The 13,064-nt window shown below is 37.0% G+C and overlaps 1 protein-coding gene across 4 annotated transcripts in view; it reads left to right on the top strand.

Annotated features, from left to right (window-relative positions):
• The window catches only part of LOC309635801 (uncharacterized protein), a 102,317-nt gene that overhangs the window by 31,728 nt on the left and 57,525 nt on the right, over positions 1-13,064 (top strand). The window lies entirely within an intron of this gene.

Here is a 13,064-nt window from a genome sequence, read left to right as displayed (position 1 = left end):
TAAAACAAACAAAGAAAAAAACATATAAGTATATGATTTGATAAGATAAAAGCATGACAAAATGTTAGACTAGAAAAAATACTAAATACATACTCAATATATACTCAACATTCCGAAGAGATTGTCAGATAAGAGTTTTTATAGTGTGACAGAACAAAAAAATACTTCCTCAATGAATAGTATATTTAGAAAATTTCCATGTCATTTGTACTTGTCTAGAAAGAGCTATGTCAAAAGCATCTAGCTGTCTTGAGATTAAACTTCTCCGCCCTTGGAGAAAGAAGCAATTGCCTGTTCACTCATTCATTAACTCAAAATATATTTAAATAGAATTCACCATGTACCAAGCACAGTATTAGGTACTAGGAGTAGGACAGAGAATAACATGGGGGACTTCCCTGGTGGTGTAGTGGTTAAGAATCTGCCTGCTAATGCACGGGGCACGGGTTCGAGCCCTGGTCCGGGAAGATCCTACATGCTGCGGAGCAACTAAGCCCACGGGCCACAACTACTGAGCCTGTGCTCTGGAGCCCATGAGCCACAACTACTGAGCCCGCCTGCCACAACTACTGAAGCCCATGTGCCTAGAGCCTGTGCTCAGCAACAAAGAGAAGCCACCGCAATGAGAAGCCCGCGCACAGCAACGAAGAGTAGCCCCCGCTCGCTGCAACTAGAGAGAAAGCCCGCGCACAGCAACGAAGACCCAACGCAGCCAAAAATAAATAAATAAATACATAAATTTATATACATAAAAAAAGACTAACGTGGTCCTTACCCTCATGTGGCTTACAATGTAATAGGGAAAGCAGACATTGAGTAGGTTATTACTCATTCAGACATTGAATGTGTGCATTGAGAGTTATGATGGAGAAGTACATGGTGCTGTTGAAGCTAGTCAGTCAGGGAAGGCTTTAGGAAGAATATGATTTTAAATAAAAGAGGACAGAGTTGCCTTCCTTTCTTTGGCATATTAAACCGTATGAATATCTGTTGAGCGATCCAGGTGCTACTGCTGTCACCTCTGGGCATGTCTTTCTCCTTTGCCTGAGAAGAATACATTAACCTCAGATTAAGCAAAGAGCTCATAAAATGCTTGATGGCACACTGACCAATCAAAACATACCAAGCATTCTTCTCCAGAGGATTGGGAAAGAGATTCATTTTGAAATAATTATCTTGCAATAGGTTCAACCTGAAAAAAATAAACATGAAGCCGTAATTATTTTTCAACAGAACTAGAGACATTCATCCTAGTTTTTGAAATTGTATATCTATTTCAGAGCACTGGAAGCTCAATACTATGTTTTATGTTCTAAGGGTAAAAACATGATGTCTGTTTTATTTCACAACATGAATTGAAAGCATTTGTGGGACAGGATGTTGTTTTGGTTCAGTAGATTGTTCAAGGTTCCTTAGGAGTTTTATCCAGTAACTACTTTCAGCTTTAAGATATTAACGTTTCCTTTTGGTTTTCAAATCCAAAGACTGTGTAAGCAGATTTTTCTGTTTTTGATGCCTTAGTCTGCTGCTAGGGTGGTTTAAGGTCATCAATCACATAACTGAGAGTAATAAAGGACTCTGGCTAAGAGTTTTTACACAAATAAAACTTGCATTGGTTTGAGTAGGGATGGAGACTATTCAAGGATTGCGGGAATAGCTTGGAGTCAAACCTCAAAAATGTCCCAGGTTTGCAGCTCATGCACTGGTTGGGAAGGCTGCCCCTCACGTTAATTCAGGTAAGATGCTGGCCAGGCTCAAGCTAGGAAAATGAGAGGACCTGATGGGAACAATAAAGGGATCGATACCCTTGGGCTATTCAGCAAGTCTTGGGAATCTTTCTGCCAAGAAAACCTGCTCTCTCTCCTTTCTTTCTCTGGGGATCCAAGTCCAGGGTTTGTGTTTAGGAACACAATGAACTAAGTCAAGTTTGTCATAGACTGTTTTCTCTCAGGACCCTTTTCCCCTTCCCGGATCTGTTACTCTTATCTTCTCGTGCTCAGAATTTACCTACTGCCCTATAGAGGCCCAGAGTTCACCACTGTGGAGCCCTATTTGGTCTGCCCTACTTGGCCCAATATTGCTACCTGTTTTGGTATTTTCCCCCCAATTTTACACTTCCCCACTATTTCAGTTTCCTATTGTTGCAAACAAGTTCCTACAAACTTAGGGCTTAAAACAGCACAAATTTATTATTTTACACTTCTGGAGGTCAGAAGTCTGAAATGGTCTCATTGTGTTAAAATCAAAGTCAGCAGGGCTGTGTTGCTTTCTGGAGACTCTAGGGGAGAATCCATTATCTTGTCTTTGCTAGTTTCTATAAGCTTCCTTTCATCTTCAAAGCCAGCAACGGCTGGTTGAGTCTTTCTCGCATCATATATCTCTAACTTTGCTTTTGTCATCACATTCTATTCTGACTCTTAACTCTCCTAGTATTTCCCTTTCCAATCATAACACTCTTCCATACCATTGAAGGTAACCATTGAAGTAACTTTTATGGGTTCATTACCTTGATTTTCATTTTAGTTTTGCCACCCAGTTACATATACCTAAACAATATATTTTTATCTTTGAACTTTATATAAGTGAAATCACATACTACCTATTTTATTGTGGTTGACTTTCTTTCTCCACTTAAAATTTTTTTTGAAATAAACTCAAATTTATAGAAAAGTTGAAAATATGGGTCAAGACTTTTTTTTCCTGCACTATTTGAGATAGATTGCTAACATAATGCCCCATCATTTTAGAATTTTTTAGTTTTTTTATAAACAAGGACATTCTGCTGCATAACCTCAATGCAACCATCCAAAGCAGGCAATTAGTCTTGGTGCAGTAACATCTACTCTTTAGATTCCATTCAAGTTTTGTAAATTGTCCTAATAAAGTCATTTATAGCTAATAGACCCCATTCAGAATCATGTGTTGCATTTATTTGTCCTGTATCTTTAGTATCCTGCAGTCCAAAATAGTTCCTCAAATTTCCCTTGACTTTCAGGACCATGACACTTTTACAGATTATAGGTCAGTTGTTTTGTGGAATGTCCCTTAATTGGAGCTTATCTGATATTTCCTCTTGATCAGATTTAATTTATGCATCTTGGCAGAAAAACTATAAAAGTGATATTATGTTTTTTGCATTCTACCAGGTGGCACATAATTTCAGTTTGTTCCATTATTGATGTTGTTCATTTTGGTCATTTGATTAAGCTAAGTCTGCTAGGCTTCTCAGCTGTAGATTTACTCTTTTCCCCTTTATAATTAATAGATATTTTATGGGAAGATTTTTTATGATATTGAAGTACCTCATTTAAATATACCACAAAACTTTCAGTTTATTCATTTAAAAATGTATATTAAATTTGGGTCATGGTTTCCAATTTTACTCAATGGGTTATAATGCTTTAGTAGATTATTTATTCTGATGCTCAAATCATCCCAGACAGGGGTCCCTTCAAGATAGTTCTCTCTGCCCCTTTGACATATCACCATCATTCTTTGAGAAATTTCTCATTTTCTGGCACAAGAAGAAAGAATGTTCCAGGATTGTCTTCTACTTTCCCTGCCTCTACCCTGGAACCAGCTATACCTCTGAGAAATTTAACTCCAAGATTCCATTTAATGGATATTTAGAGAACAAGATCCGGGCACTATGTGTGCTCACCGCTACTGAGGGTACTGTTGCTCCCATGCCCTTTTAGTGGACATAGCTCGAGAGTATATGTATGTGTATACATACATTTATATGTATATATGCATATATACATCATATGTATATATATAATATTCATACATAATAATACTCATTTATATCTGTATTTATTTCTCTATCAATCTATGTGTTAAAAACTATGAGTCCACAATGATAACTCTAGTTTTAATTCAATACCACAGGGTTTATTCTGGCTTTCCCTTTCCACATTTTTACTCCCTTTCTCTGAACAGTTAGAAAGCTGCTTCCCATTATTCTTCACAAATTTACTTAATCGATGAATCCTTTGTGTACAACCAATCTCCCATCACAGCTGCTGGTCCCTCCCCTACTTTTCTGCTCTCATCATTTTACTGGTGCTCTGACACCATGCAATGGGCCTGTGACCACCCTTATGACCCTTTGTAATCCCTCCAACTTGCTCCTTCCTAAGCAACCACTTATTTCTATCTAAGTAGATTAGTTCAAATTTTCCACTGTAAGTGGAATCATACAGTGTGTACTCTTTCATTCAGCCTAATTAATTTAAGATTTATCCGTGTTGTTGTGTTACTAGTTCATTCCTTGTTGTTGCTGAGCTGTATACCATTGTATTGATACACAAAAAATTTGTTTATCTATTCACCTGTTGATGGACATTTGTGTTGTTTCCACTTTTTGGCTAATAAAAATAAAGCTGCCATAAACATTCATGTGCAAGTCTTTGTATGGATATATATCTCCTTTTTTCTTGGGTATATACCTATGAATCAGATGACTAGATAATATTATAGGTATATGTTTAACTTCTAAAGAAACTGCCAAAATATTTTCCAAAGTGGTGTACCATTTACATTTCTACCAGCAGTGTGTGAAAGTTTCAGGTTTTCTACATCCTTGTCCAAACTCAGTAAGGTCAGTCTTTCTTTTTTTTTTAATAAATTTATGTATTTATTTATTTTTGGCTGCATTGGGTCTTTGTTGCTGCATGCGGGCTTTCTCTAGTTTCGGCAAGCGGGGGCTACTCTTCGTTGCGGTGCACGGGCTTCTCATTGCGGTGGCTCCTCTTGTTGTAGAGCACGGGCTGTAGGCGCGCGGGCTTCAATAATTGTGGCTTGTGGGCTGTAGAGCACAGGCTCAGTAGTTGTGGCACACAGGCTTAGTTGCTCCGCGGCATGTGAGATCTTCCCCGACCAGCGATCAAACCTGTGTCCCCTGCATTGGCAGGAGGATTCTTAACCACTGCACCACCAGGGAAGTCCCAAGGTCAGTCTTTTATAATTTTAGCCATTGTAATAGGTATGTAGTACCTCATTGTGCTTTTATTTGCATTTCCCTAATGACTAATGATGTTGAACTTATTTTCATATGCCCTCTGTATATCTTCTTCTTTTTTTAAAAAATATTGATTTATTTATTTGGCTGTGCCGGGGCTTAGTTGCAGCACGTGAGATTTGTTGAGGCATGTGGGATCTTTATTTTTTTTTTAGTTGTGGCATGTGGGATCTAGTTCCCTGACCAGGAATGGAACCCAGGCCCCCCTGCATTGGGAGTATGGGGTCTTATCCACTGGACCACCAGGGAAGTCCCTGTATATCTTCTTTGGTGAAGTATTTGATTAAATCTTTTGCCTAATTTTTAGTTTTGTTGTTTGTCCTCTTATACTTGAGTTTTGAGAGTTCTTTGTATATTCTGGTTACAAGTGTTTTATCAGGTATATACTTTGCAAAGATTTTTCCCAGTATGTGGCTTGCTTTTTCATTCTCATTTGTTAATTTCATTTCATTTTCATTCTTTCATTTAAGAATGTTTTTTAAAGAGCAAAAAATTTTAAACTTTGATGAAGTCCAGTTTATGAATTTCCTTGTTATGAATTATCTTTTTGGCATCATATCTAAGAAATCTTTACTTAACCCAAGTTCACCATAAGTTCACCTTAAGTATTTAATATTTTTGCTGCTGTTATAAATGGTAAGCCTTTTCAATTTCAATATCCAGATCTTTGTTGCTAGTATATAGATGTAATGCTATTTAGTTCCTCTCCATCATGTTTGGAGGCACATAATGACTGGTTTCCCACTCTTAGTCATGCTAAGATTTTTTTTTTAAATACATTTATATTTATTTATTTATTTGTTTTTATTTTTGGCTGTGTTGGGTCTTTGTTGCCGCGTGCAGGCTTTCTCTAGTTGTGGTGAGCGGAGGCTACTCTTTGTTGCAGTGCGTGGACTTCTCATTGCGGTGGCTTCTCTTGTTGTGGAGAATGGGCTCCAGGCACACAGGCTTCAGTAGTTGTGGCATGCGGGCTCAGTAGTTGTGGCTCACAGGCTTAGTTGGTCCGCAACATGTGGGATCTTCCTGGACCAGGGCTCAAACCTGTGTCCCCTGCACTGGCAGGCAGATTCTTAACCACTGTGCCACCAGGGAAGTCCCCGTCATGCTAAGATTTGAGTTGAGATAGTGTAATCAATATGATCTACAATATCCATGAAAATGTTCCCCATCAACCTTTCACCTAATATTTCTGGACCAAAAAACATTGCCTAAATGATCTATTTTCATAAGGGGTTGCAAACTGATGATATTCTAATGCTATTGTCCTTCTTGCATTTACTAGCTGTGATTCATTTATAAAGAAGAAATTTCCTTGGTCATTTATTTTGTTAGCCTGAAGTAGTGTACCAGGAAACAATATAAAAACTTGATTCTTTCTTTTTATTGATCATTTTTAGAATAAAGATTTCAGGCTCTAGCAACTTCTAAAAGTGATGAATGGGGACTTCCCTAGTGGTCCAGTGGTTAAGAATCTGCCTTCCAATGCAGGGGACGTGGGTTCAATCCTTGGTCAGGGAACTAAGATCCCACGCGCTACAACTAGAGAGCCCGCGTGCTGCAACTACAGAGCCCATGTGCTCTGGAGCCTGCATGCCACAACTAGAGAGAAACCCACATGCTGCAACGAAAGATCCTGTGTTCCGCAACTAAACCTGTCGCAGCCAAAAATAAATAAATAAATAAATATTAAAAAATAAAAATAAAAATAAAGTGATGAATGAGTTTTTATTTTTGGATTATCATTATGAACACATGTTTTTGTATATATTTCACATACTTCAGCTTATCAAAGCTATTATATTTTAGATGCTGGAGTTGTCCCATCTTGGCCAGTATGAGACCCCTTCTAATTGGCTCCTGTGTTCTTTCAGTATGACTCTAGTAGCGACTGATAACTTTCTTGCTTTCAGGCCAGACAAGATGTCTCAGATTCATCCTGCATATTTCCTATTAAGATTTGGAACTGCCATTTCTATAAGGTGCTCTGGGTCCGTTCTTGGAGAGATGGTATAGAGAGATCACAATCTAGATGCTGGGGGCACTCATTGCTCTGGGATTGTCATTGTTTCTTTCAGTGGTGAATGTTCATAAGCAGAAGTATTTATTTAATTTATTTATTTATTTATTTATTTATGACTGTGTTGGGTCTTCGTTTCTGTGCGAGGGCTTTCTCTAGTTGTGGCAAGTGGGGACCACTCTTCATCACGGTGCGCGGGCCTCTACCATCGCGGCCTCTTTTGTTGTGGAGCAGAGGCTCCAGACGCGCAGGCTCAGTAATTGTGGCTCACGGGCCCAGTTGCTCCGTGGCATGTGGGATCTTCCCAGACCAGGGCTCGAACCCGTGTCCCCTGCATTGGCAGGCAGATTCTCAACCACTGCGCCACCAGGGAAGCCCCCAGAAGTATTTATTTTAAATTTTGTCAAATTTATTAATTTTTTGGGGGGTGTCGTGCCACATGTCTTGAGGGATCTTAGTTCCCCAACTAGGGATTGAACCCGGGCCACTGGAGTGAAAGCACGGAGTCCTAACCACTGGACTGCCAGGGAATTCCCCATATTTTTCTTTTTTTAAAATAATTAATTAATGAATTAATTAAATTTTGGCTGCGTTGGGCCTTCGTTACTGCACACAGGCTTTCTCTAGTTGCAGTGAGTGGGGCCTACTCTTCGTTGCGGTGCGCGGACTTCTCATTGTGGTGGCTTCTCTTGTTGCGGAGCACAGGCTCTAGGCGCGGGCTTCAGTAGTTGTGGCTTGTGGGCTGTAGAGCGCAGCCTCAGTAGCTGTGGCGCACAGGCTTAGTTGCTCCGCGGCATGTGGGATCTTCTGGGACCAGGGCTCAAACCCGCGTCCTCTGCATTGGCAGGTGGATTCTTAACCACTGTGCCACCAGGGAAGTCCCCCATATTTTTCTTAATATTAACCTTATCTTTTTTGTGTGTGTCTTGTTTGAGAATATTTCCTTACCCTGAAGTTCTAAAAATGTTCTCCTGTATCATCTTCTAAAATGGTTTATTGTTCTGCCTTTCGTACTTAGTGCCACGGGCTAACTGGAACTGATTTCGTTGCATGGTTAAGTGTTCCAATATCATTTTCCTCCCAAATACTGCTCAACTTTCCTGTCATTATGTATTGAAAAGTTCACCCATTTCTGATTACTCTGCAGTACTACTTTTGTCCTAAATCTTCTATCCATATATGTGTAGGTCAGTTTCTGGAGCACACATACTTTATGCTATTGGTCTAGTTGTCTGTCTGTGCACCACTATTATAGTTTAATGTCAATTTCCAGTAGAGTCAATCTTCCTACTGTAATTATTTCTTGTGTATTCTAGGCTTTTTGTATTTTATACATATTTTAGAATTGGTTTGTTAATATCTCTCTGAAAACCTATGGAGATTTTTATTGGATTGCATTGAAATTTTAGATAAAATTGTTGAGAACTGTTATCTTTACGCTTTTGCATCTTCCAATCCATGTACATATACCTCTTTATTTCTTTAGGTCTCTTTTAATTTTCTTTATTAAAATTTTGCAGTTTTTGCTGTATAAATTGTACAAATCTTAAGTTATAGTTATTCCTAGTTACTTAATATTTTGATATTATAATAAATGGAATATTCTTTTAACTTCTGTTTTCTAAATGTTTGCTGCTCATATACAGAAGTAACAAAAATTATTGTATAAGTTTCAGGTACAGCATTATAATTTGACATCTATAACACTACAAATTGATCACCAGCACAAGTCTAGTCCAGCATCCATCACCAACAGTTGACCCCCTTTACCAATTTCATGCATCCCCCAGTTCCCTTCCTCTCTGTTAACCACTAATGTGATCTCTGTATCTATGAGTTTGTTTTTGTTTTATTTTATTTGTTCATTTTGTTTTTGTTTTTGTTTTCGATTCCACATGAGTGAACATATATGATATTTGTCTTTCTCCATCTGACTTATTTCACTTAGCATAATGCTCTCAAGTTCCATCCATGTTGTTGCAAATGGCAGAATATCATTCTTTTTTATGGGAGAGTAGTATTCCATTGTATGTGTGTATCACTGTCACATCTTTTTTTATACGTTCATCCATCAGTGGACACTTAGGTTGTTTCCCTATCTTGGCTAATGTAAATACTGCTGCTGTGAACATAGGGGTGCATATATCTTTTCATGTGTTTTGTATAAACACCCAGAAGTGGAATAACTGGATCATATGGTAGCTCTATTCTTAATTTTTCTTAGGAATCTCCATACTATTTTCCATAGTGGCTAAACCAATTTATAGTTCCACCAGCAGTGCACTAGGGTTGCCTTTTTCCCACATCCTCTCCTACATTTGTTATTTCTTTTTTTTTTTTTTTTTTTTTTTTGGTAAAATGCCATTCTAACAGGTATTAGCTGTGAGGTGATATCTCACTGCAGTTTTGATTTGCATTTCCCTAATGATTAGTGATGTTGAACATCTTTTCATGTGTCTGTTGGCCATCTGTATGTCTTCTTTGGAAAAATGTTTATTCAGATTTTCTGCCCATTTTTAAATTGGGTTATTTTTTTGTTGTTAAGTTATATGAGTTCTTTATACATTTTGGATATTATTCTCTTATAAAATGTATGATTTGCAAATGTTTTCTTCCATTCAGTAGTCATCTTTTCACTTTGTTGATGGTTTCCTTTGTTGTGCAGAAGCTTTTTAGTTTGATATAGTCCCATTTGTTTATTTTTGCTTTTGTTTCCTTTGCCTTTGTAGTCATATCCATAAAAACATCACTAAAACAGATGTCAGTGAGGTTACTGCCTATGTTTTCTTCTAGGAATTTTATGGTTTCAGGTCTTACATTCAAGTCTTTAATCCATTCTTAGTTAATTTTTGTGCATGATGTAAGATAGTGGTCTACTTTCATTCTTTTGTGTGTGGCTCTTCAGTTTTCCCAACACCATTAAATGAAAAGATTGTCCTTTCTCCATTTTATGTTCTCTGCTCCTTTGCCATAAATTGTCCATATAATTGTGGGCATATTTCTGGGCTCTCAATTCTGTTCCATTGATCTGTGTGTCTGATTTTGTGCCAGTACCATACTGTTTTGATTACTGCAGCTTTTAAGTACAGTTTGAAATCAGGGAGTGTGATACCACCAGCTGTGTTCATTTTTCTCTCAAGATTGTTTTGGCTATTTGGAATCTTCTGTGGTTCATACAAATTTTAAAATTATTCATTCTAGTTCTGTGAAAAATGTCATAGGGATTTTGATAGGGATCATATTGAATCTGTAGATTGCTTTGGGTAGTATAGACATTTTAACAATATTAATTCTTCCAATCCATGATCATGGATTTCCTTTTATTTGTGTCTTCTTCAACTTCTTTCATCAGTGCCTTATAGTTTTCAGAGTACAGATCTTTCACCGCTTGGTTAAATTTATTCCTAGGTAGTTTATTCTTTTTAATGCAATTATAAGTGGAATTACATTTTTTTTCTCTTGCTGATAGTGCATTATTAGTGTATAGAAATACCACAAATTTCTGTATATTGATTTTGTGTCCTGCCATTTTACTGAATTCATTTATTATTCCTCAGAGTTATTTGGTGAAGTCTTTAGGGTTTTCTACATATAGTATCATGTTATCCATAAATAGTGACATTTACTTCTTTCTTTCTGATTTGGATGACATTTATTTCTTTTTCTTGACTAATTGCTGAGTCTAGGACTTCCAGTACTGTGTTGAATAGAAGTGGTGAGAGTGGGCAACCTTGTCTTGTTCCTGATTAGAGGAAAATCTTTCAGCTTTTCACCATTGAGTATGATGTTAGCAGTCAGCTTGTCCTATATGGCCTTTATTATGTTGAGGTATATTCTCTCTATACCCAATTTGTTGAGATTTTTCATCATAAATGGATGTTGAATTTATAAAATGCTTTTGTTTTGCATGTATTGAGATGATCATATGACTTTTGTCATTCATTTTGTTAATGTGATGTATCACATTGATTGATTTGCAGATGTTGAACCATCCTTGCATCCCACTTGAATGTGGTGTATGATCTTTTTAATGTATTGTTGGATTCGGTGTGCTAATATTTTGTTGAGTATTTTGCATTTAGGTTCATTAAGGATATTGGCTAGTAATTTTCTTTCTTTTTTTTTTTTTCAGTATCCTTGGCTGGTTTTGGTGTCAGGGTAGTGCTGGCTTCATAAAATGTGTTTGGACGGTTTCCCTTCTCTTCAGTTTTTTCTTTGAAAGAGTTTGAGAAGAATAGGTATTAAATCTTCTTTGTGTGTTTTGTAGAATTTGCCAGTGAAGCTATCTGGTTCTGGGCTTTTGTTTGGGGGAAGATGTTTGATAACTGTTTCAATTTCCTTACTAGTAATTTGTCTATTCAGATTTTCTATGAAATAACAGATTTTTGTATTGATTTTGTATCTAGAAATCTTGCTAATCTGAATAATTTATTTCTAGATTATTTTTGTATTTCTATATATAAAATCATATCACCTGCAAATAATGACATTTTTGTGTCCAACCCTAATATATTTCTTCTTTTTTTTGAATGTTATTTTATTTATTTTTTTATACAGCAGGTTCTTATTAGTTATCCATTTTATATGTATTAGTGTATATATGTCAATCCCAATCTCCCAATTCATCACATCCTCCCCACCACTTTTCCCCCTTGGTGTCCATATGTTTGTTCTCTACATCTGTGTCTCAATTTCTACCCTGCAAACCGGTTCATCTGTACCATTTTTCTAGGTTCCACATATATGCATTAATATATGATATTTGTTTTTCTCTTTCTGACTTACTTCACTCTGTATGACAGCCTCTAGATTCATCCACATCTCTACAAATGACCCAATTTCGTTCCTTTTTATGGCTGAGTAATATTCCATTGTATATATGTACCACTTCTTCTTTATCCATTCATCTGTCGATGGGCATTTAGGTTGTTTCCATGACCTGGCTATTGTAAATAGTGCTGCAATGAACATTGGGGTGCATGTGTCTTTTTGAATTATGGTTTTGTCTGGGTATATGTCCAATAGTGGGATTGCTGTGTCATATGGTAAATCTATTTTTAGTTTTTTAAGGAACCTCCATACTGTTCTCCATAGTGACTGTATCAATATACATTCCCACCAACAGTGCAAGAGGGTTCTCTTTTCTCCACACCCTCTCCAGCAATTGTTGTTTGTAGATTTTCTGATGATGCCCATTCTAACTGGTGTGAGGTAATACCTCATTGTAGTTTTGACTTGCATTCCTCTAATAATTAGTGATGTTGAACAGCTTTTCATGTGCTTCTCGGCCATCAGTATGTCTTCTTTGGAGAAATGTCTCTTTAGGTCTTCTGCCCATTTTTGGATTGGGTTGTTTGTTTTTTAATATTGAGCTGCATGAGCTGTTTATATATTTTGGAGATTAATCTTTTGTCTGTTGATTCGTTTGCAAATATTTTCTCCCATTTTGAGGGTTGTCTTTTCATCTTGTTTGTAGTTTCCTTTGCTTTGCAAAAGCTTTTAAGTTTCATTAGGTCCCATTTGTTTATTTTTGTTTTTATTTCCATTACTCTAGGAGGTGGACCAAAAAAGATCTTGCTGTGATTTATGTCAGAGTGTTCTTCCTATGTTTTCCTCTAAGAGTTTTATAGTGTCCAGTCTTATATTTAGGTCTCTAATCCATTCTGAATTTATTTTTGACTATCGTGTTAGGGAGTGTTCTAATTTCATTCTTTTCCACGTAGCTGTCCAGTTTTCCCAGCACCACTTATTGAATAGACTGTCTTTTCTCCATTGTATATCCTTGCCTCCTTTGTCATAGATTAGTTGACCATAGGTGCGTGGGTTTATCTCTGGGCTTTCTATCCTGTTCCATTGATCTATATTTCTGTTTTTATGCCAGTACCATATTGTCTTGATTACTGTAGCTTTGTAGTATAGTCTGAAGTCAGGGAGTCTGATTCCTCCAGCTCCGTTTTTTTCCCTCAAGACTGCTTTGGCTATTCTGGGTCTTTCCTGTCTCCATACAAATTTTAAGACTTTTTG

The sequence above is a fragment of the Balaenoptera borealis genome (genome assembly GCF_965194805.1).
Source record: "Balaenoptera borealis genome assembly, chromosome: 10".
Classification (NCBI taxonomy): Eukaryota; Metazoa; Chordata; class Mammalia; order Artiodactyla; family Balaenopteridae; genus Balaenoptera; species Balaenoptera borealis.
This window is presented reverse-complemented; position numbering and strand designations above follow the sequence as displayed.